We start from the raw sequence: 25,902 nt of genomic DNA, 5'->3' as shown, positions 1-25,902 counted from the left end.
TTTCATTGTTTCGAATAGCGCCGATCGAATCGACAGACGTCCCGGCAGTTTCGGACCCCGTAGCGGTTTCGTCCTGCATGTAACCCGCCGCGGATCTCGAAACGGTGGGCCAATGCGCCGCGCGGAAAATAAAGGTATAAAGCCGGCGCGGTGCAGCTGAATCGGCGCAAATATTTTTGTGGCCGGGGTTGCAAACTCGCGGACCGGGGATGCAGCAACGTTTCCGATCTTATTAGCGGTCCTGCCAGTCCTTTGTCAAGTTTCAATTGGTACACGGTGTTCCAGATTTAGGACGATGCCGTTTTTCGGTTCTTCGTTGTGTGTTTTACGAATCGTTCGATGCGGGGCAATTGTTGAGAAATGCGGCGGATCAATCCGAAACTGAAAACTGACGGACTTCGCTTCCGTTTTGTTTCTTTTTTCTTCTTTTTTACCAAATCATCCGTCAACCTCGCTGTCACCCGCTACAACAAGCCCATCAATCACGCGCTTGTGAACTTCGGCATTTCGGCTTTTGTTTACGACGACCGAATTACTGGCCGAACTTCGCACGATCGACGAAGCGAATCGTGAGAAGCAATAAATAATTAATAATCGATAACTATATAATAATAATAATAATAATAATTATTATTATTATTATTATGTGTATTTAATAAATAAACAATAAATAAATATAATAATATATAATAATAATAATTTTATTTAGAAGCGCGTCTGATAATCAAATATTGAAGCAAAGCGTCAGTTAAAGTATCGAACGTCTTCATAATCCAGCGGCTCAAGACAATTCTTCTGTTTATGATTCACTAGAGCCCGTATTAACCCCTTGATAATTAATAATCACCGATAATTAATAAGCTCCGTAATAGAACAAAACAATTTTTGTTTGTCGCGTGTCATGATTTACTTTTATTCCTAGACATTCACAACAAAATCAAATAACGTCAAGTTTTGTTTCTAAATAAATTTCGTTTCGATTTAAAAGAAAACTCGTTGTTACGATGCAAGCGGTGAAAATCGATAATTAATAGTCATCGATAATTAATAAGTTCCCCAATAGAACGAGACAATTTTTGTTTTTCGCGTGTCATGATTTACTTTTATTCCTAGACATTGACAACAAAATCACAAATAACGTCAAGTTTTGTTTCTAAATAAATTTCGTTTCGATTTAAAAGAAAACTCGTTGTTACGATGCAAGCGGTGAAAATCGATAATTAATAGTCATCGATAATTAATAAGTTCCCCAATAGAACGAGACAATTTTTGTTTTTTTTTTCGTGTGTCATGATTTACTTTTATTCCTAGACATTCACAACAAAATCAAATAACGTCAAGTTTTGTTTCTAAATAAATTTCGTTTCGATTTAAAAGAAACGAACAACGTTCGTATTTAGTAAACAATGTATGAAATCTACGCAACGGCTCCGATACGTTGTTACGATGCGAGCGGTTCAAATCCAGAAACACCAGCTTATCGGAAGTTCGAAAATTCTGGCGTGCAATAATGTTTGAAATTTCCCCGTGGTCCTTGGAGCACAGCGGTAACCGCGAAAGCAGTGCGATTGTAACAAATTTAGAGTGAACGCGCGGCCGTAGCGGAAAAATATTGAAATCACCGGGCTCCGGTGTACGCGGGCTTCGACCGTTCTGCGGCTGAATAAGACTTAATTGCAGCCGGTAATCCCGCTCCGCGAGCGGAAAATCGAGTTACGCGGCGTACGCGGTGTAGATTACAAAATGATTTTCCAGCTTAACCGACCCCGGGAAACGTCGGAGCGGCCGGCGCGGCGTGGTTGCCGCGCGTTTTAATGTTTATACACGGCGTCGTACGCGTTCGGGAGACTTTAACGCCCCGAAACGAGAAGTTAAGGCACTTACGAAGGTGTTCCCTTCGGTGCACCGTGGGCCAAATGGCAGCCGAAAGCGACAAAAGGAAAGAAAATTAACCCCTTGACTACGGCAGACTTTGAGACACGTCGGTCGTACCATACGGCAGAAATTGAGTCACGATGTACGCCGAGCACGGCGAACTTTTGGATAGGGATGCATTTTTGTGAAAACATATTTCAATATTTAAAAAACTAAATTTCGCTACATTAAAACAATATTATTTATTTCTCTGAATCGAATTACTATAAATGTTACAAATTTAATATTAATGTGAAACTTGTCTCTCGTCTAACTGAGATAAGATCTATCGAAATAAATATCGATACAATTTTCTGGGCGTCTATAGGCGCCCTCCGTGTCAGAAAACAAAACTGCATCGAGCGCCTATAGGCGCTCCGAGTGTCACAAACGCAAAATTCCTAAGCGCCTATGGGCGCCCACAGTAGTCTAGGGGTTAAGGAAACGAAATTATAAAGAAAAATTGCACAGAGAGCTGATTGAATTCTATTAATTATTCGCCACACGATTTCAAAGAAGTTTCAATCACAAAATAACGGGAATATAAAATCATTATTTACAGCGCTGTTGTTTTCTTAATTCGACTAATTGTCGAGGGTCGAGCCAGGATGTTTCACAAATGTGTTTGAATCGTGCATTTCATTTGCAAATCATCCAAATGCAAGGGTCACTTTAAAGCGATGTAACCTCGCGAAAGAAAAATCGCGGCCACGTTTCTCTTTTTCGAAATTAAAGGAGAAGGATCAAGCTTCATTCAGCTGCAAACTGCATCTCCGAAAGAAATTTTACAAAGTCCGTGCATTTCGTCAATCTTGATCATTTTCAATATTGCAAACATGGCCTCGCATTTGAACGGCAACAGTGGCGAGATTGCGTCGAATTAAAAATCCAGAAATATTATCTTAAGATAGAGGTTTCAAGCTTTAATTTAAAGAAAGAGTCGTCACATCCTGCGATGATTTTTCGCGAAGTTATCGTCGGTCAAATTTGGCCAATTTTTATCCAAAATTTTTCCATGCAACAATTTCTTTGAGCTTCGTTTTCAGGGCTGAATTCGTAATGCTAGAATTAGTACTAAAATTAAATTCTTTCAAAATTCATTCATGCTGCTCTGCATAACTTAGTGCATCGAAGATCACGGTGGCCTCGTACGCAATATCGTTGCTCGTAAATGTTATTAAAAATTGAATTGCATTACTTATGTCGATAAGACCGCGTATACATATAAAGTCTTAACGAATCAAAAAGTTCGGCAGAAATATGCGATTTCAATCGGAGAATAACTTCCATCCCATTTGGGTGCCCTCGGACCCATAACGCGGCGCGGCTCGCGCGCCGTAAAGGAAAGCAATTGTCTAATTTCGCCTTAACACCGGTGAACACGCGCACGGCATGCCGGCCGTCTGGCGAACTTTAATTCGTTTCCGCGGTGCTCGTTAAACTTTTCCGCCGCGCGGAAACGTGAATCTTAACGTCTGCTTTCCATAATCCATTTTTCCGCGCCGGGGACAAGAAGTTTCTCCAGGTTCGATCCCCGGGATACGCGGCCTCCGTTTCAATCTCGATGCTTATTCGGTAACTTCGTAGCGGAGGCGAAACCGCGCGCGTGGGAGACCGCCCGCGGAAATTGGATATGCAAACCCCAGCCGTGCACCGTTCGATCGGCGCCTCGACCGCCGAGGCCCCACCCGGCTCTGTAATTTTTGGGTACCGCCGGGACTGATTAAAATTAAAGAGGACATTGCGGAAATGATCGGCGCGGTGAATGACCCGCGAACTTTCCGCCGCTCGGTTGAGCGTCGTTCGTTTTGATTGCGGTAAAAATCGTCCGTGTTTGTGATCATTGTTAGTCACTGGAGCTCCGACTTTGAGCTGTAATCTAGTTAATTGCCGGACTGCGCGGCTCTGCGCTGCTCATTTTCTACGTCGACGCTTTGACTGACGCGCCAACAGCCGCAATAATTGCAAACAATTGATGTGTTTCGATCGACTAAAAAATTACGAAGCAAAGTTCTATGACGTCGCTTACCTTTCCGACATTCTTACGCGTTGCATATCTTGATAAAATTCGGAGATTGTAACAATTAAAACGAATGAAAATTGGTAATTCAATTTAAACGAAATCCAAATTAATTAGTAACGATTGAAAAACGCATCGGTTGCGAGAAACGGAAACTACGTAAACATTTATTCTCGCCTTGAACGAAAAATTCGGTAAAAAGTAATATAGTTAAATTATTAAATTTCTTTTCATATTATCACTGTCTTGCGTTTCATATTTTTGTCGTAAACGCGCTTAATCATAGCGATCAGTAGACCGCGTTTTCAACGCATTTATAAAAACAAGTGAATAGATAGAACAAAAAAGAATAAATTAACAATACCGTCAGACTGTCTTCGACTTGTCAAAAATGTTAAGAACTCAAATAAATTTTTATTCAACTCCTGTTCACGGAATCGAGGCAGAGAACGTTCATTTTGCACGAAGATCCGCAGTCTGGTGTCCGCAGCCGCATCAGCATACGGAAGAAACTTCTGATGGCTGTGAGACCAGGATTATATCCTCTAAAATGGTAACCAAAGTGGTCCGCCGTTATTCCGGAATGAATAATGACAGAACGCAGAAGTTTGCGTCGCTTCGGAGCCCCTGCGAGAAGAAGGATCGTGAGCTGAAAGAGAAGTCTCGCGGATCGCGACGCAACGCGCGCTAGTTTCGGCTAAGAACGGAAGAGACAAACGACTTTTCACGGCGAAATCCACTCGACAGGGTAAACAATGACGCGATCCCGCGCGCTGCATAGCAAGTTCCGCCGCAACGCGGGAAATTCGGCTCGCCGCGCGACAACGCCGGAAAAATCGACTGTATCGTTTACCCGCGCAAACACGTACTTAAGTTGCTGCCGCCGCTTCGCGGAAGGTTCTCAGGAATTTCAAACACAATCGTCTCGACTGGAAGTTCGAAATCACTCTGTTGCCCTTTCCCGGTTCAGCAAATAAGTTGGAATAACTAGGTACCGGCGCGCGCTCCCCTGCGCGCCGCGTTAACCCCTTCGCTTTACTTCTTTCGCAGCCGCCCTCGTCGGAGCTCGGCTATTTTTTAGCCCGCCGCTGGAGCGAACGTACTTTCACGTCGGCAGCCGCATTTACTCTCGAGATTAAACGCCGATGGTAGGAAAATAACGCCTTTCGTCCAGACGCGGCGAATAGACCGCGGATTATGTATTGTGCAAAATAAAAATTGCCTGCCTTATAGTTGCAGTTAATTGCGGTTTTTAAAAGCTACGTTCAATAATGCATCGTTGCGTATTTTATCGAGGGAAATAATGCAACAGTAATCATTAAAATTCTTTAAATGTTCTCCCACTGTTCTCTGCTTGATCTATGCATTTTTGTCACGAATAAATTTGCAATTTAGTTGATATGTTAAATTTTATCTGACTCCAATTTTCAATGAAATTTTAAGCATGCGTATTAATTACCGGGATCTGCACACCGCATTTTTTAAACTCTCGTTAGAGGCTCTGATTTAAAAAATTCGAGAAACTAGAGTTCTTTTTCGTCGTTCCAAGTAACAGCAAGATTAAAAAAATATATATTTTAGTCGTTCTACAATGAATCGCTCTGACATTAAAAAACAATTCGAGTCACTTAGTCCGATTTGAAAAGTAAATAGTGTTTTGAAAGGTGCGCGAACACTTTAGCCCGTCACCGTGGTTCCGCAGACGAGCATAATTTGCGACTCCGCCGAACGGCGTTATAGGGAAATTGGCGGGAAACGTGTTCCCGGGAACGCGACGGGATCCGCGGAGATTTAATGCGATCGGGAGTAGTCGACGGCACGAACGTTTGCGTGAAAATCGATCGGGAAATGTAAATGAGAGGAGGTTGCCGGGCGGGAATATTTTCTTAGACATCGATGAAGATCGACCGGGCTGCGATCGAGTCTGAAGGGAGAGGGTTGCTCGCGCGCGCGCGGGCTGTAACAAACCGGGCAATTTTCCGGGACGCGTGACGATCCATTCTGAAAGAGGAATCGCGGCTCGCGGCATTCTCCGAGAGACCCTAGCAAATTCCACACCCGCGGGACATTTTCGCCTTTTTCCCGGAGATTTATTCGAAACGTCTCGAGGTGACGAGGCTCTTCGCGGTATGCAACGAGCAAATCTGGAAGCCCGGAATCCCTTTCTGACTATTTTTTTCGTCTGACGCGTCTCGAAAGATTCGACAGAGACGGAGCACTTTGTGAGAACTCCGAGACGACTACGCCACACCTGCCGCTTTTTCTCAAAAGCTTGGCCAAATTGCTGTCTTCGAAGCACACGGCAGCAGAAAACTGCCGCGGCACTTACGCTCAATGGAAAATGCCTGCGCCACAGTCTTTGAAACTGAATAACTTATCTAAAATTGCACCGAGAGACTTGTATTTTATTTTAGATCCAAGATGAACTAGTTTTCTAGATTCCATTTTTTGATAAAATTGGTAATTGGTTGGAGTGACAAAAACGAGCTGAAAATTGATGTATTTTAATGTTTTTATAAATGTCTAACATTTATTATTTTTTATATAAACGTTCTCTTATAATCGTCATATTAAATTTTATATTCTACTTATATAATCATAACTAAATATCGAAAAATTATTGATACCCATATAAAAATAAATTAAGAACTTCGCTTGTATTAATAACGTCCGATTGAAGTTATGAAGTGTGAACTATTTGGAAAAAGGTAGCTCTATGCGTCAGTAGACTATGATTTTATAAACTATGATTTTATATTCCTAATCGTTGTAATAATATAATAAGGTCACTTTTATATTTCTAATTTTCTTTTGCTTTGAGAAATAATATCCAGACTGTAATGATTCGAGTGTAAAAGATTCGATAATCTTTTTACCAAATCTTTATACGATTTTGTATCCAATTATAATAATAACAATATAATGCAATGCAATACAATATAATACAATATAATGAAATACAATATAAGACAATAACTAATTATACAAATTACACAACCAACAGACAAAGAGCACTATTAACCCTATGCAATTATCTTCACAATTACGATGACTGAACTCCTTCGATTGCAATAATTTCTTAAAAAACAGAAGGGATTTATATTTATCGAATTTATATTTATATTTATTTAATTTATATTTATAATTAAATATATATATATATATCTTTTATTTATATTTATATTTATTTACTCGAGTGTTCAAATACAGATGACAAAAGAACAGAATTTAATTACAACTCTTATAAAGGAACGGAATAACATTCATAACAGGTTATCGCTAGAAATCTAAATTATTATGGTCGAGAATAATGCGACAGGAGAAAGAAAAATTAGGATGCACCGGAGTGCAGTTTAGGGCTAAGCCGAATTGGTACAAGCCCCGATAAATTGGAATCGAAATGGAATCAGAGCGCGGAGGTGTTAACGACCACGTGCCGCGAGATGTTTCCCCCGAGCGGCCTTTGGAAGTTTATTAAAAATCAGTCGGCCGGAACGCGACCGCGACCATTAGCCGAGTCAGTTGAATTGAAAGGCTCCCGTCGAAAAATTGTCCGCTTGAGCGACCGGGGACAAGGGCTGCCTGTTCCGGAGGATTAATTGTCCGGACGGTCGATAAATCCAGCAAAGTTTGTTTGCTCGAACACGGATCGCGCGTGATTGGATCGGTTGCGGAAGCCCTTTGGCGGTTCAGGGTGAGCGGAATATAGAACGAAATTGATTAGGGACGGCTAGGAATTTTTCTATAATTAAATTGCCCGCTATAATCAAAATAAGGCGAACACGTAACAAGCTTTCGCGAGTAACGTCGGCCCAACGTCGACAAATTCGAACATTAAAATTTCGATTTCAAATTCGAACTTGTTTCGTTAAGGTCTTCTAAAGAACATAGTTATCATCCTACGATGACTTTTCGCGGAATTATCGTCAGTCAAAGTTGGCCAATTTTTGTCAAAAATTTGTTAATTATAGAATTATGGAATTTGACAATTAACACTGGAATTGGTGCTAGAATTAAACACTTTCAAAACTCTCATTTATATCGAAACAATTCGAGTAGTACCAAAGGTCTTCTGGGTACAATAGAACGTACTTTATCAAATATGTTGGCAAATTGTTAATTAAGATTATAAATATTCCTAAACTAGCCGAGTTATAGTTTACTCGTCAAAGTGCTAATTACATACTCATTAAAATCAGTCACACGCCCGACTCGCCGCCTGCATATTAATCCGTATAGAAACGTGTAGAGGTATATATATAAATTCTCCATCATCGGCCAATAATTTATTATTATATCGTCCAATCGTGTTACCGGTAATAACCCTAGTACACATTAACGCGTCATAAATTAGTATAAAACATCATCGCAATTCATCCAAATTATCTGCTCACTCCGGCGGCATTGTGGCAGCGGGCACGGTCGATGATTTCTTGGAATTAACGCATTAGCTGATAATCATGTAATGATTCATCACGTTACGAGATTCCGGGGAAGCGAAATTACACCGGTTAACAGGCCATTAAATGTCTGCCGCATTAATTTGCTGATTACACGTCGATCAATTAACGGATTTGTAATGTAGGCGTCGCTTTTCACGATTCGCGGTGAACATGGTCTCTCTCTCTTGGTCCCCCCTTTCTCTCTCTCTCCCTCTCTCCCTCTCTCATCATCGCAGTCGATTTTTTCTCCATCGGATAGCTCGTTCAATCGAACCTTATCTCCCGTCTGCTCTTTGTCACGGAGGGTCGTGAATCCTTTATCACGCATCGGCGTTCCATCGGCGCTCCTGTATCGGAGCGTAGACAGGTTTCCACGCTGTTAGGCGATCTGCTTGTGTTTTCACCCTCAGGGTGTCTGGGGACGAGGTGAAGAAAAACTCCTCGAAAGATATGCAAATTCGCCCCTTCAGTTTCGAACAAAAGATCCCGCGCGCTCGGGGCCCGAGTGAAAATTAATCGGATGTTTTATCTTCGAATGCCGGCACGGCGCGCAGAGAAAACGATACAGGATTTATTTTTCCAATTTCTCGCCTGTTACGGAGAACAGGCAACGTTCGCACGGCTTTCCGCGGGTTAAAACCCCGTGAAAATTGTAACGCACGCGGTGGAACTAAGCCACAGGCTGCGCGAATTACTAGTTTTTCAACCGAGAAATTAACTGTACAGAGGTAATTAACGCAATCGCCAGTTTTAGCACGCACGACTCAATAAAGAAATCGATCAAATTCTTAATAAGGGAACCAGGGGAAGAGTCCTAATTCGTAATATCTATGATTAATAGATGGATAGTGGATTTTTTTACTCACAATATCAGATTTGAAAATTCATTTTTACACTTATCTATTATAGTTTCTTAATTTGATTACGTAGAAAAGTATATGTAGAAAAATCCATCGATGTCGTGCAACTTTACTATGCAATTTTCATTTATGTAAGTAAAACGCTTTACTGTTATGAAATTTTTGAGCTTACTGACATGGAGTGTTAACGAAAAATTTCCTGAATTGTTTAAACAGAAGATTAGAGACCATATAACTTAATCCCTTGCATATATGATTTTTTTTTTCTAATAAAACGAGACAATATTTGTTTCTCACAAGTCTTCGGCTTCGATTCCGAATATTAATTATAATTAATGAATGGATAGCGGATTTGTTTACTCACAATCCGATTTGAAAATTCATTTTTACGCTTGTCTATTATAGTTTCTTAATTTGATTAAGATTCGCAAAACATGAAAATGTAGAAAAATCGATCGATGTCGTGGAACTTTACTAGGCAATTTTCATTTAATTAAGTAAAACGCTTCACTTTTATGAAATTCTGGCGTGGAGTGTTAAGCGAACAATTTTCTGGATTGTTTAAACAGAAGATTAGAGACCATATAACTTAATCCCTTGCAGTATATGACTTTTTTTCTAATAAAACGAGACAATATTTGTTTCTCGCAAGTCATCGGCTTCGATTCCGAATATTAATTATAATTAATAAATGGATAGCGGATTTGTTTACTCACAATCAGATTTGAAAATTCATTTTATAGTTTCTTAATTTGATTAAGTTTCGCAAAACGTGGAAATGTAGAAAAATTGGTCGGTGTCGTGCAACTTTACTATGCAATTTTCATTTATGCAAGTAAAACGCTTTACTTTTATTAAATATTTGAGCTTGTTGGCGTGGAGTGTTAAGCAAAAAATTTCCTGGATTGTTTAAACAGAAGATTAAAGACCATATAACTTAATCCCTTGCATATATGATTTTTTTTTCTAATAAAACGAGACAATATTTGTTTCTCGCAAGTCTTCGGCTTCGATTCCGAATATCAATTATAAATTAATTTGTTTACTCACAATCAGATTTGAAAATTCATTTTTATGCTTATCTATTATAATTTCTTAATTTGATTAAGATTCGCCAACCGTGGAAATGTAGAAAAATTGATCGGTGTCGTGCAACTTTACTATGCAATTTTCATCTATGTAAGTAAAACGCTTTACTTTTATTAAATTTTTGAGCTTGCTGGCGTGGAGTGTTAGCAAAAAATTTCCTGGATTGTTTAAACAGAAGATTAAAGACTATATAACTTAATCCCTTGCAGTATATGATTCTTTTTCTAATAAAACGAGACAATATTCGTTTCTCGCAGATCTTCGACTTCGGTTTCGAAATTTTGATAACGGGGGAATCAAATTTTATTTTTTTATTTTAGAAGAAACGAATAATGTTTATGTTCATTGGGATTACGTATAAAATCTTCCTCACGAGTCTGTGTCGTTGCCACGGCGCAGGAAGTCAAAGGAATTTATCCAAGCGGCTGAGCACAGTTTATTTAAGACGATAACAGATGAATGCAGCGCATGTATATCCGGCGCATAATCAGGCCGGCGTTTATATCCGGCTGCTTAATTAAAAACACAGAATTCCCGGTTTTACGCTGCTGAATTTCTTGCGTCCCGTAATTCGAAATAATAGCTCGGCCGGCTTGCTTTGAAAAAATAGCCGAAGACTTCGTTGTACGATGTATAATGAAGTTAATGTTTGAGATCTCCCGGGGGCATAATAGAGGCGGAAGATTAAAAAGCAAACTCGCGATTGACCCGACAATGGGGCGCAACAATAAAACAACCGATGCAAGACGGTGTCCTGTCGCGGCGGAATTTAAATGTCTCCCCGGGCGCGTTCTAAAAAGTAATCTTCCAAGAAGGAGAAACTTCCGCGCGGAGAAGCGTTCCGCTTTGTTGCGGGAACGACGCCGTCGAGGAATCGAGTCCCACCTTCGGTTCCTTCGTTCTTCCATTAGCGTTCCTTTTTTCTTTGCCGAATGAAACTTTCATTCGGTTGGCCACGTGGACGTGGTCCAGCGCGAGGGCGCGGACCGGAAGAACTTTCTCGCCCGTCTGTTTATCACGCCGACACAATCATCGATGCGTTTTTAATCCCGCCACCGCCGTAGACAGCCGGTCTTTATCGGCGATACGTATCCATTCGTTCGCGCTAAGCCTCCCGGATACACGGTGAAAAAGACGGATACCCTTGAAACATCGGCCTCGTTATTTCGCCGTATCATGGCACACCTAATCCTCCGGGGATGTGCGCGCGAAACGTCCCTCGGCGGAGTTTAATCACTTCCCCGTGTCCCGCTCCTGATCTTTTTCGAAAACCACCGTGCACGGTATTCTGCGAGATATTCCCGTCTACACGCCGGTAGGCGGATTAATTTCATTACCAGCACCGCGGATCTTTGCGCGGAAACGAAATTTTCCGGACCAATTGCGGGAGAACGTATTTATTTCTTCTTTTAACAAGAGTAAGTCGGACGTGATAATTAAGCTTTGTACGGTCGCGACGTGAATGGTTGTAGATAATTGAAACAGTAGAAACGTTGAGAGAATTCAGCGATATCATAACGCGGTTTACGATTTAAAATTACTTGAACCTAGGGTAAATATGGTTATTACTGTGGACGCCGCAATTACTGCGGTATTTTGTAAAAGTAATAAAATCTAACATTTAACAGTGTGTAATCTTCAAAAATCATTTTTGTATGTTTAATATTGATTATTCATGACTTGCGAGTAACAGCAATCGCAGTTTTAATTCATTTATTGACTTTAATTTCATCATCAACCTAGGGTAAATGTGGGTATTACTGTGGATGCCCCAATTATTGCGGTATTTTGTAAAAGTAATAAAATGTAGCATTTTACAGTGTGTAATCTTCAAAAATCATTTTTATATGTTTGATATTGATTATTTACGACTTGCGAGTAACAGCAATCGCAGTTTTAATTCATCTATTGACTTTAATTTCATCATCAGCAGCGTGGATCTTTACGCGGACACGAAATTTTCCGTACTAATTGCGGGAGAACGTATTTATTTCTTCTTTTAACAAGAGTAAGTCGGACGTGATAATTAAGCTTTGTACGGTCGCGACGTGAATGGTTGTAGATAATTGAAACAGTAGAAACGTTGAGAGAATTCAGCGATATCATAACGCGGTTTACGATTTAAAATTACTTGAACCTAGGGTAAATGTGGGTATTACTGTGGATGCACCAATTATTGCGGTATTTTGTAAAAGTAATAAAATGTAGCATTTTACAGTATGTAATCCTCAAAAATCATTTTTATATGTTTAATATTGATTATTTATAACTTGCGAGTAACAGCAATCTCAGTTTTAATTCATTTATTGACTTTAATTTCATCATCAGCAGCGTGGATCTTTACGCAGACACGAAATTTTCCGTACTAATTGCGGGAGAACGTATTTATTTCTTCTTTTAACAAGAGTAAGTCGGACGTGATAATTAAGCTTTGTACGGTCGCGACGTGAATGGTTGTAGATAATTGAAACAGTAGAAACGTTGAGAGAATTCAGCGATATCATAACGCGGTTTACGATTTAAAATTACTTGAACCTAGGGTAAATATGGTTATTACTGTGGACGCCGCAATTACTGCGGTATTTTGTAAAAGTAATAAAATCTAACATTTAACAGTGTGTAATCTTCAAAAATCATTTTTGTATGTTTAATATTGATTATTCATGACTTGCGAGTAACAGCAATCGCAGTTTTAATTCATTTATTGACTTTTGATATTCGGAAGCTTATGAAAACGTTGAGTCTTTGCACCACGCCTTTAATGAAACTTGTGCTTTCAGAGATCCAATATATTGAAAAAAATAAATATTCAAGTTAAAGAATAATAGGTATAACTCAAGCTGTCAATTTATTGAAGTAAAAGGTTTTATTTTCTCTGTCAAAGAGTTCGCCTTCATTGAGAAACCGCAGTAATACCTACGCTAACCCTATCGAGCGCTGAAAGTCTGCGTTGCTCCGTAACGATGACAGAATTTTATTCGTTTAGACTTTTCGTAATTCTCGATATAACACGTAGTTGGATTCAGAAAATGATTGCATCGTTTCCTATGGAAAATACAATTTTAACGATTTTAAAATGAAAAATATAAAACCACATTAGACGTATCGTTAGAGACACGATACCGATTTCTATTTCACTTTTCGTGTCGTATTCTTTTGTCATAGATGCATCAAATCCTGGCCGAACATTTATGTCTTCGTTTATATATTTATAAATTAATGGCACGCTTTAAATACATGGCTTAAAATACTGTTCAAGTTCCTGAAGGGAGAACTTTCTATCCGGAGTTTCAGAAGATCAAAGTGATACAAGCATACGATCCGCATTCCGCTGCTTAATCATCCTGATAGTAATCTTTCTTACTTTCCTTATCTCCGCCGTTGGGTCGCGACTCCAGAGTTTCCTCCCCTTTCCCGGCCGACTTATTTTTCTTGATCTTGTTTTTAATCAACTCCGGCTCCATCTGTGCGTCTCTCCGTATCTCGTTTTCCCCGTTTTCCGCATTCTACCTTTTACCTTAATATTTTGCGCTGCTCGTGTGCATTATTTTTCTCTTGCGCGCGCGCGCCCGCGCGTTCTCTCGGTGTTTTTGTTAATCTGCTCTTTTGTCCACGCGTCAAAAGCCGTGACGTAGACGAATTCGAGCACACAGGAAACTCTGTCTCTCCGTGAATTGTTCCGCTGAATTGCGGACAGAACGAAGCTGCGTACATTCTCATCAGAATTTATGGAAATTTGTGTTTTGTTAACGGGTTCGCCGATACTCGCGAACGGACGACCGGTCCGCGGCGAGCAGTGAAAAATTATGCACACGGTCGATCCTAAATACTTCGCCGATACGCAACGTTCCTAGAGTAAGTGTCGGTATTACTGCGGTTTCTCAATGAAAGCGAACTTCGACGGAGAAAATAAAACCTTTTACTTCGGTAAATTGACAACTTCAGCTACACTTATTATTCTTTAACTTGAATATTTATTTCTCTCAAAATATTGCATCTCTGAAACCACAAGATTCGTTAAGAAACGTGATGCAAAGACTCAACGTTTTCATAAGCCTCCGAATATCAAAAATCAATTAATTAAAACTACGATTGCTGTTACTTGCATGTCATAAACAATCAATATTAAACATATAAATAATGATGAGATTCATTTTTAGAAGATCACACGCTATAAAATGTTAGATTTTATTACTTTTATAAAATACCCCAGTAATTAGGGCGTCCACAGTAATACGCATACTTACCCTATCAATCGCAAAGTTCTCAGCGCGTTATCAAAAATACTCGATCGATCGCAGCGTTCGGAGCTCCACGAAAAAGCCTCGATCGATCGCGGCGCCGCGAAATAAAAATACTCCGTTCCGGTATCATCGCGACGAAGATTATTGCTCGCCGTAAATAAAGTCCGGCGAGAGCAGTCGAAACTGAATCGGCGCTGTTTTCATGTTGCTTCTCACGTCTTCGTGTACGAGCGTGCAACAGACCGTCGCGGCAGAAGGCGGCTCCGTGAAAAGAAAACGCTGGAGAGCACGATCGTTTTTCAACGGGAAAGTTTCAGCATCTGGCGCGCGACAAATTGGCCGCTGTCCCCTTGATTCGAAAGCGATTTCTCGCCGAGCGTATTTCCGGACCGGCTCCCTTGTGTCTCGCCTGTGCGTTATGAAACCGAGCGGTGCATGAGAACGAAGCTGGCCAAATTACGCTCCGTTATACCGGCGACGACGTGAAAACGCGGCGCTCCGAGTCACGGCTTCTTATACGTCGGATTATTTCCCGTTCTCAAATCGTTTTACGGACGATCGAGAATGTTAGTTATTTGACTGACGAGGACGGCATAGAAAAATTCAACTTTTCAAACGTTTGACAAATAACAGAGGATTCCCAAGCGATTCCTGTTTTATTCGATTTCTTAAATTTCGAATCTTTATTCAAAATTCAAGATTCCCCAGAATACAAAAATCATTTTTCTACTTTTATATATTTTTATATTTATTTTTATATTTATTTTTATATTTATTTTTATATTTATTTTTATATTTATTTTTATATTTATTTTTATATTTATTTTTATATTTATTTTTATATTTATTCTTATATTTATTCTTATATTTATTCTTATATTTATTTTTATATTTATTTTTATATTTACTTTTATATTTATTCTTATATTTATTTTTATATTTATTCTTATATTTATTCTTATATTTATTTTTATATTTATTCTTATATTTATTCTTATATTTATTTTTATATTTATTTTTATATTTATTTTATATTTATTTTTATATGTATTTTTAAATTTATTTTTATATATTTTTATGACGACATTGCAGGCTTCGATGTGATCTAATATTTCCCGATCTACTTCCAGCAACTGAAATAAGTTGGTGACTCGTGCTCACGATCGAGATTAGTCCGTCGATAAGATGAGAAATTCGTGGAAGTTACATTCCGTGATCGCGTTCGCCGGACAGGCTGCCGTCGAACGAAAACATTTCGCGTTCTGTCCGGATCGATTCCGGGCCGGTAATCGGCAACTGAACGAGGGTGAAAGCCACGGGGGCAGAGGACGGCTGAGACGTTAATTGCCCGGTTCGCCCCGGACAGGATAACTTACTGTCTTCGTTTAAGGGAATTGATAACGGCAATTAAGGAGATCGCGCTCGCCCCCGTATTTTTCTTGGGACGTCTCGACGGGAAGGGATGGATCGCGGGCCCGTAATAATAGCCGATAGGCGACGCGCGATTAATCACCCGTGTCCGTCGGCGCTGTAATTAAACGTCGGATAAAAAGCGGAAAAATAGCGGGGATATTATCGGCCGGCGATTCCACGCGCGGAACCGCGCGTTTCCCGGCGACCAGATCCGGCGACCAGGCCGCTCGATTTTTGCGGCTACGCGGAACAAAAGCGTTTCATCCGCCGCGCGCGCGGCTCGGTTAATCACGCTTCGGGCCTTTGTCGGCCGAGCAGGCGTCGTCTCGCGCGGAAAACACGTCGATCGGCGACCGATTCGCGGCAATTCGCGAGCGGAACACGGCGAGCTCGGCGTTCCACGGTGTTTCGAGCGACAAATTGCTCTTCGGCGCGGAAAACGCCGGAAATTGCCGCCCAGGCGGCAGAAAAGAAGTAATCGTTCCATTGTAAACTACGATTAAACTTTGCCGTAGTTCTGTTCGATTTGTTGGAATTTATGAGACGCGGTCTTCGCGGGAATATTTATTGAGCGCGTTTTTTTGCAGGTCGTTTCTGCAGAACCGGTGAGAACCGCCCTCGAAGTTTCGGGGCTGAAACTTTCTTGTTCGACGGCCACGGGAAAAGGTGAGTGCCACGAAATGTTTCCTTTCCGATTGCATGGCTTTTAACGTGGAATTTAGGGAAATAATGTATTAAACGTGAACATCTTTTTTATAGTAATAAATTAATTAATTTAAATAATAATAAATAATATTATATATATTAATAATATTATATTAATTTTAAATAATAATAAATAATATAATTAATAACTGTATATAATAATAAATAATATAATTAATAACTGTATATAATAATAAGTAATATAATTAATAATTGTATTAATAATTATATAATAACTGTACGACAACTGCTCGAGAAGTGATAAAAAGTAATTCGACTGTCCAAAGACAATGCATTTGTACAATGTAAAATCAGACGTAAAAAATTCGATGCTTCCTTCAGATAAAAAGAAAATAATACTCCTATTATTGTTCATCGAGCTTTCTTTCCTTATATGTAGTGTCCCACGCATCCTTCAGGTTACATTTCATCGCTAGAACGCAACATTTTATTGCTCCGCAACGCAAGAATTTCTTTATTGCGATTCTACAGTTTCCATCATTATCAGTCATGCTATACATTACATGAAAAAGTACCCGGAATTTCGCGTTTTATAAAATCTCACTGTGCGTGTATTGAAACAAATTAATTTGATTATCATAACGTGGGCTATCTCTGCGAATCCAAAATTTTCCGCGCGTAATAATCAGACTTCGTGCGTTTGCGACGGAAATTGATAGACGATTGAAACAAACAATTCTAGACTTTAATGTAATGCAATTACATTTTAGACACATTATTTAGTAGACTAGTTGCTTTATATTCTAAATAAAAATTCAAGTCATTTAGTCCAGGTTTGGAAATGTTGTACCGTTTTGAAGGACCTCCACATTTGTTCTCCGCTGCACGTGACAAACCCGAATTGTTTCGATATAGCATACATTACTAAATACTGCAACTTTAGCAGTAAATATCTCTTGACGGAAGCACTTTCGAGCATGGTTGCGCAGGAAAAAATTTGTTTCACGGTCCCGAATTCATACCTAAAGTTTGTCGATTTAACACTAAACCTATCTGAGAGAAACTAACACATGTTGCATCATCGCGATGAAAAGACTGTCCTTACTCGAGCCTCTCACCATTTTTATTACAATAATACTCGAATAAGGAAATTGATTAAATCGTTTCTTCAGAAAAAATCCCCATAATTTCGACAATTTGAGAATAAAAGACGCGAGACCGGTCCATTCGACCGGCGATGACAGGACTCGTATTAACATTGGAACACCCTGTGTAAGGTCCGCGGCGGACAATTAAGAACGGAAAAAGCCGTCACGTTGCTGTGTGAATAGCGCAGAGAGCCGGCATTTTTTCGGCGAGCCAATTCCGCGGAAAGAAACGAGATTTGCATAACGCGACGGAGCGCGTCGCGTCGCGAGCCTTGTTTCGCCGCGATCCGACCACTTCGCAAATTGCTCGGAACTTCCTTGAAAACATTTCCGACGAGCGGCTTTCGCGAGGCAACGCCGCGCCGGTGACGTAATTCGAATCAAAGCGAGAGACGAATTCCGCGCGACGACGACGGCCCCGCATCCCCCCGGTTGCCGCAATGCGAGCGAAATAAAGCTCCAAGCAGTTTTTAGCTCCGACCGCGAAGGTTTCCCGTCGGGGCGCTGAAATGCTTTGCTGATTTTCATATATTATTCAATGCCTCGCGATGGAATAATTACGTGTTAGCTGGCTTCGCGCGTCGCCCGTGCCCACCCTCGCCACCCTTCCTCCGCTCCGGCCGCCCTTCCCACGCCGGTGTCCCCGTTGTTCCCGCTTTGAACGCTCCAGCTGAAAGCTCGCCGCGAGTCTTTTCTGTCTCGCGCTTTTCACCGACCAGACAATCCCGAATAATACACAGCCGTGTACAAAGACGCTAACCGGGGAAGCATCCCGGCCGCTTCAAACACCCGCATTTTTCTGCTCCCCTTTCAAAGGTTTTACCGCCGCCGGTTCTACTTGTCCGTCTCTCCCCGCGACAACGCCGCCGACCGGTCGATTTAAATTTCCGACTCGCATCTCGGGACCTTTGCGTGGCTGATCCGCTGCTGGGTCGCGGTTACCAGATGCTCGTTGATAAACGCCTTCGCCGTTTGATCGTGTTACCAGTGCACCACTTTGCCTCCCACGAGCGCGCGAACCTCGATCGGTTCGGTGACATTGTGATTAGGGTGGGACGTCGCGTCCTCTGTCCGCGCGGTGCCCGTCGTTTCATTTGCGCCGAGAAAAACGTCGTCCGACACAAAGGCCGACGTTCTCGTTCTCGCGGGTGCTCTCTGCTCGACGACGAATCAATTGTCTCCTTGCTACGTAGGCGGCCCCGGTGATTTACCTCTTTCGTTGTCGCCGCGTCCGCGTACAGGTCGATGGTATCATCGATGATGTTGTCGGGGATCGAGATCGATTTGTAATCGAGATCGTTTTATTCGGTTTCGTTTGATTTGGGGACGAAATCCGCGTCACGTGAATTTGCGTTTCTGGTAAGTCGATCGAATGCGAAGGTAACAATGGTCCTCGTCGAATGAATTATTCGAGGAATTTTTATGGTAATATTGATCGGTTCTGTGACTTAAGTCTTCGTTTGCAGAGCTAGACATATTTTTGTCTTCTCGTCTAACACAAAATTTGGCAAATGAACGGTTTTTGAAATTGTAGTCACGTACGAAAATTGCGTTTCGAATACGTTTGAAATTACCATTGCGACTATCATTAAAAAAAAAATTTATTTGGCTATTTATGTATTACACGAGAAGCTGAAAATATAGTCTATTTACTATTTCGAGAATCTATTTTCTCCCAGTCCTGTTCGTTTGGAATACTTGACGAATAAACATATTTAATATTTGACGGAATTACATATCGACGCGTATTTTTCTTCGAACGAATTTTTTACGTTCGACCTATTTGAGAATATTTGTTTCTCTGGTCCATGGAGGCAATACGTTGCAAGAAGTAATAATCTGTAACGAGTAGAGTCTGTAAATTGTTAAGATATCGATATTATGAATAATTTTATCGATAATCGATGGTCGCATCTCTGCTGCTGCATTAAATTGAATCGGCGACAATTTTAGAAGAGAAATATCATTTCACGACCGTACCTCTCTCGTTCGATAATTAAATGGAATCAAGATAATGAAGGAACAACTTGCCACCCCCTTGATACGTTTCAGTGACTGTGTACTCGCGTTTGCTTTGTGCAGTTTTGATATTTACACGGTTCCGTAACGGCGTCTCGGTTGCAGAGTTGTGTAGAATTACAATTGAATTACTCGCGGAATTATAATTTCAAAGTAATTCAATTACCTTTTTATTCATTGACATTTTAATTCAATTATATTTTAATTTATTGACATTGTAATTCAATCATATTTTAATTCATTGACATTGCAATTCAATTATATTTTAATTCATTCACATTGCAATTCAATTATATTTTAATTCATTGCCATTGCAATTCAATTATATTTTAATTCATTGACATTACAGTTCAATTATATTTTAATTCATTGACATTGTAATTCAATTATATTTTAATTCATTGACATTACAGTTCAATTATATTTTAATTCATTGACATTGTAATTCAATTATATTTTAATTCATTGACATTTTAATTCAATTATATTTTAATTCATTGACATTATAATTCAATTATATTTTAATTCATTGACATTGCAATTCAATTATATTTTAATTCATTGACATTGTAATTCAATTATATTTTAATTCATTCACATATTGCAATTCAATTACACTCATGATTAAGATAATTAGTAATTGAATTAACTGGAAGGTTTGAATTACATAATTGAATCACAATGTAATTCAATTGCTCATGAACGATTTAAATGATGACATTGAAGACAAAATTGCCATGAATCGATTGCCACAATACTTGAAATAATTCGGCGATACAAAACACCAAGGCTTCGCATGCAAACATAAACAAATGAACATAAACATTACAAATGCTCATTTATTCAATTTCAGACCTTAACACATAAAACCAAAGAAAAATTTATATAAAACCAAATGTTGTGGCAATCGATTCATGGCAATTTCTCCCTCAATGTCATTCGAAGATCATCATGTAGCAGGTCGTTGAATTCGTCTCGACGTCGTCTTCAACACAATGAAGTTAAAATTACCTAGTTTCATTTAAAAATATAACGGTGATTTTATTTTTTTAACGAAAATCAATTTGTTCTTAAATTTAAACAATTGAAATTCCTTGTCGCTTAAACACTAATTAACATTGATACGAAACATTTTCTTGTCAGACTATCGGAAGGGGCTGAAAAATCGTGGGAACTGATTTGTGACCCACCCTCTATATATCGTGTGTCCACATTTGCTTGAATGTTTCAATATTGACGAGAAGAAATCGGAATTTTGTTCAGATTAAAAAGAACGGGCCAGCATTTCATACGTGAAAAGTCATTAGCGGAAATCTCCGTCACGGGTCAGACTCGTCAAAGTATGGCAGGGGGTTAAATACAACGTCGGCAATGTTCGCGGGACGAAGAGCAGCTTGCGCGTTTCGCTCCGGCGTATCTTTACATATTCAGTAGATCGTGTATCGGTCCCGGGCAAATATCCCCGAGCGGCCTCCGGGGAGGAAGTTTGATTCACGACGATTGCAGAAAAATTCGATTCTATTTCCACGAGTCGTCCGATTAAGCTGTTTTCGGAGGAAACCCGATCTCCTGGGCCGCGAGCCTGGTTTCTTAGGTAACCGACGATGTTTCCTCGAAGATTCCCCAAACGATAATAATGCGGCCTCCGCCCCAGTTGGAAAATACTTCCCCGTGCTTTCGAATACAGCCCGGCATTACAGGATACCATTGTTAAATCTTAATCGATGAATTCTGCTTCGTGAAAAATTTCAGCTTGATTCTGTTTGTTTACGAGGCTCTCGATCGCGAGCGTTCGTGCGTGGCTACATTTTTGCTATTCGGTGACATTAATTCTTGACTGGTTTTCCAAATTCATTTCTTTTGCAACTATTCGAACATACTGAATTTTAGTAGGACGTTTGGAATACGAAAGAGTTAAAATACCATCATCTATGATAAAGTTTGACTTTCTAGTTTCGGTTTCATTAATTAAATTACTTCGATTTCGTAGGAATTTTCGGGGTTGATTTTCGACACTTCGCGTGTTAAATAAAACACTTTTCAATAGAGTAGAGCCTCTGTTAAATTATTTATTTTATTGATATTTTTATGATATTTAATATCCCGATTATTTTTGTGATATCCTGATAGCAAAACATTCTATTATCTAGAAATTTGCGTTCAAGTTTTTCACTAAATGATAACGCGTCTAAATAATACAATAGATTGGATAGTGAAACGTTTTGATACCAGAATATCGTGCAAATAAAATGCTGAGATAAGGGAGTCTCTACGGTACTTTCCAATGTAACCATGACTTTACTTTGAAGAACGAACAAGGCATGTCTTTACAGTGCCATCAGAGGGACCAGAGCGAGGAGTCAAAAGCGATCTCCGCCAAGCATCCGCAGACCCTATAGGTCTGAAGGTAAACAGCCGGTCGAGAGCTACAAAGCTGCATTGTCTTAAGATTTCAAGGGAGAAATGTAAGGGACGATGTTCGTGTCTTTATTAGATAAATCAGAAATAGCGAAGACGAGAGAATAAAATAGAACGAATAAGAATAAATAAGAAGCCGAGGGAAACTTCTAATTTCTACGAATATTCTTCGACATTTTTGTACACTTTAAATGCTCGAACAGCAATAATATTTGTTCTTCAATATTTGGTTTCGATGGGACGAGCTACAGCAAATTCTCCCCAATTGTCCTCTTCAGCTTGTAAGCAAAAATGGACAATATCAGGAGAGGAGATACGATTATTCGATTGTTACTTGCTTTTATAATTGTTGATTATTCGAACCTCGCGCCTCGTTTTTATAGTTATTGGCAATCGGCGAGTTGTTGACGTCGAGTCGCGAGGCTCGAACAATCGTATCCCCTCCTCCGAAATTTCCCATTTTCGTTCACAAGCTGAAGGACAATTGGGGAGCGTTCACAGTACACAGTTTCAATATTTTGTAAGCAGCGGACTCGACGAGCCACTTCGCGTGCCAATCAGCGTTCCACTCATCTCACATTCGTCGTATACAAACACGTTTGTTTGTCCGGAAGATCCACCCTTTTTCCGATTATATCATTTCCATTACGACATAAGCACGCATATTGTAAATAAACAATATACTAAAAGATGACAGAAAATGACACGACAAGGCACACAAAGACCATCCATTCGGTGGTGATCCGGTAATCAAATTCCAACAATTGGAAGGCAATATTACCGGCAAATCAAAGCCACGGATACATGTTTTCTGACGAGCCTGTCGAGTGAACAACAACTTTGTAAGAGTAAACTTACCAAGCGTCAAAAGTACCAGGAATGATTTTTCTTGTAAAAATGACACGATCGAATTTATTCGAATTTTGTGCGATCTTTGTTAGAAAATGTGCTTGTATAAAGAAACGTATTACATCATTTTCCACAGAAGCATCCTTCGAATTTTAATGATTCTTGAGATTTGATAATTAAATAAGAATTGTTGATATTTTTATAATTGGGAAATATGAAACGGGTCATTCGACCGATTGATATTGAAAAGACATGGATATTTATAATATATTGACTTTTGTCTGACATTGGCGCAGTTTTTGGGTTTCCGCTCCGTTTCGAAGCGATGTTCCAAAGATTATAGATTATAAGAACGTTAAGATTATAGAACGTAGTACCACCAGAAATTTCATTGGAAATTAAATAGAATTAATGCAAATTCTCTGGTCGACAGCATTTTCCATTGTAAAAGTAGCAAAGACACGATTAAAATCGACCGACGTGAACAGCTGTTGCGGACACAATAGTTGACGAATCTCTCTCTCTCTCTCTCTCTCTCTCTCTCTCTCTGCATATAAATATATATAATAACTCAGCATCGAAACCGAGTACAAGAAGAATAAAAAATTCTTTTGCACAATATATAACTTCAAATGAATATTTTGCCACCATTTCTTCGCCCGTATCCACGTATGTTTTAGCACAAAAATGGACAATTTAGGGAGAGGAGACACTATTCTTATTATTACGACAATTATATTTTTAGAATTACCAATTGTCAACAACTATAAAAGACGCGAGGCTCGAACAATCGCATCTCCTCTTCCCAAAATTGTCCCCTTTCGTGCGCAATCGGAGCGCGAATTAGGGAGAAATTTCTGTATCTCAGCATCTCTCCTCTCTGCTGACGACGCGTCTTTGGCGACCATCGTCGCGATATCGAGCCGGGTAGTGCGAGCCGGTGCTAAATAAATTTTCCCGGACGATCGGCAGCTGCCGCGGCCGAGAAATTCGGAGCGGACGTCTCCCCGGCGGCTAGCCATGATTCGTCGGACAGCACCCCAGCAAGGCGGGGTCCGTCATCCCCGGTCCTATCTTTTCCTTTCTGGCTGGTAATCGATAGCGGTGACCGCGCGCAAGGGTGCACCAAGTCAAACATTATTATCGACAACGCGGTACCCTTGTCCCGCTTTGTCGCCGGTCGTGCACCGTTAATTGGACGTGCACGTAGATCCTGTGGGTTTACGGCTCGCAAGGCGACGCGACGCTCCTCTCGTCCGGAGAGCTCGGGACGTTCTCTCGCGCGGCGATTGTTCGCCGTCGAAGCGCCCGTCGTCGCTAACAAACCGCGTTCCGAGGCACTTTATTGTCCACCGGCTACAGCGAACGGCGCCGTATTCGATTAATCGTTACCGCCGGCGGACACCGCTCCCGAAATTTGCATTCTGCCCGCCGCTGTTATTGTTAACGGCGGCCGGCGCTGCTGCGAAGCGTTTCAGCACACCCACAGACGGCACCCGCCCGCGTTCCTCACGGTGTCCCGTCGCGACTGCACCGGCTAATGGTGTTGAAAATATCATTCTATTATTGTTTACCGCGCGCGCGACGCTGTCCGCCGTGCACTCGAGTGTTTACTGTAAACTTCGCGATGGCGGAACGCGCGCGGATCTCGATGGCTGCATCCGCGGATGGACCGATGTATTTTTGAACGGATTCGTTGATATCACTTTCGTGATTCGATGGGAATAGTGCTGGGTTCGTCGAGGCGGATGTTTTAATTTGGAGCGGCGCGTTTCGTTGATCCAGTTGTTTGGATCTTGTTCGTTCGTTGGTAATGATTAGGGTAAAAGATTCGAGGGTACTAAGTATGTAGTACTTTAAAGAATAGGGCGAACTGCAAGGGTTCGAGCGAGAGACGCGCGAAAATAATCGAACGAGAATTCAAGACGATGTGCTGTAAATTGCAGTGCAGTAATTCTCTCCAATTGTATTTTAGCTTGTAAACGAAAATGGACAATTTGAGAAGATTATTCGATTATTAGATCCTTGCGGCTTGTTTTTATAGTCGCCGATTGTCAAGAACTATACAAACGAGCCGAGAGGCTCGAATAATCGCATCTGCTCTTTCCGAATTGTCTATTTTTGCTTAGAAGCTGAGGGACAATTGGAGAGAATTCACTGTACAGTAATTTCTCCCGGAAACGCCAAATTTCGGGTTGCTGTGAATTTCCCTGTCTTACGTCTGTGTAATTTATAGCTACGTTGATGCTAAGGGTCGACGGAGTCGGTCAAGATTAATTGTTGACAATCGGTAACTATCTCCTCTTCCCAAATTGTCAATTTTTGTGCGCAATTTGAGCGCGAATTAAGGAGAAATTACTGTACTAGATACGTGGCCGTCGAATCGTGGCATGTGGCCTCCAAATTGCCTTCGAATCGTGTCACGTGACTTCCGAATTGCCTTCTAATCGAATCATGTGGCCTCCAAATTGCCTTCGAATCGTGTCATATGGCCTCCAAATTGTCTTCGAATCATATCATGTGACCTCTGAATAGCCCTCAAATCGTGGCAAAAAATTAGAAATAAAAAAATTGAGTCATTCTTTTTATCCTAGCATTGCTATGTATTTAAATTACTGTACATCGATATCGCTGGCCACTGCCTTTTTTGCCAACTGCCCCAAATTTCTATAAAAACGAACCGCGAGGCTCGAAGAATCGCAACTTAGTATTCTCAGATCTGCCGATATATATCAATTCCGACCTCCGAACATTTCTGATTGAAATTACCGTACCTGGTTCGAGACAATGGTATTCTCTAAACAGTCCCGACAAGGCTGT

The 25,902-nt window shown here is 40.4% G+C and overlaps 1 protein-coding gene and 1 long non-coding RNA gene across 2 annotated transcripts in view; one reads left to right on the top strand and one right to left on the bottom strand.

Moving 5' to 3' along the window:
* LOC117220956 (uncharacterized) overlaps window positions 1-25,902 on the top strand; it is a 405,009-nt gene that overhangs the window by 341,783 nt on the left and 37,324 nt on the right. Inside the window, exon 4 of the long non-coding RNA XR_013034273.1 lies at window positions 16,570-16,648. This is a non-coding gene — a long non-coding RNA (uncharacterized LOC117220956). The remainder of the gene's footprint in view (window positions 1-16,569; window positions 16,649-25,902) is intronic.
* LOC117220949 (ras-related protein rapA) overlaps window positions 1-25,902 on the bottom strand; it is an 84,594-nt gene that overhangs the window by 38,993 nt on the left and 19,699 nt on the right. The window lies entirely within an intron of this gene.

This window comes from Megalopta genalis, chromosome 1 (assembly GCF_051020955.1).
Source record: "Megalopta genalis isolate 19385.01 chromosome 1, iyMegGena1_principal, whole genome shotgun sequence".
Taxonomy (NCBI): Eukaryota; Metazoa; Arthropoda; class Insecta; order Hymenoptera; family Halictidae; genus Megalopta; species Megalopta genalis.
The sequence above is the reverse complement of the archived record's forward strand: the minus strand, read 5'-3'. Positions and strand labels throughout refer to the sequence as shown.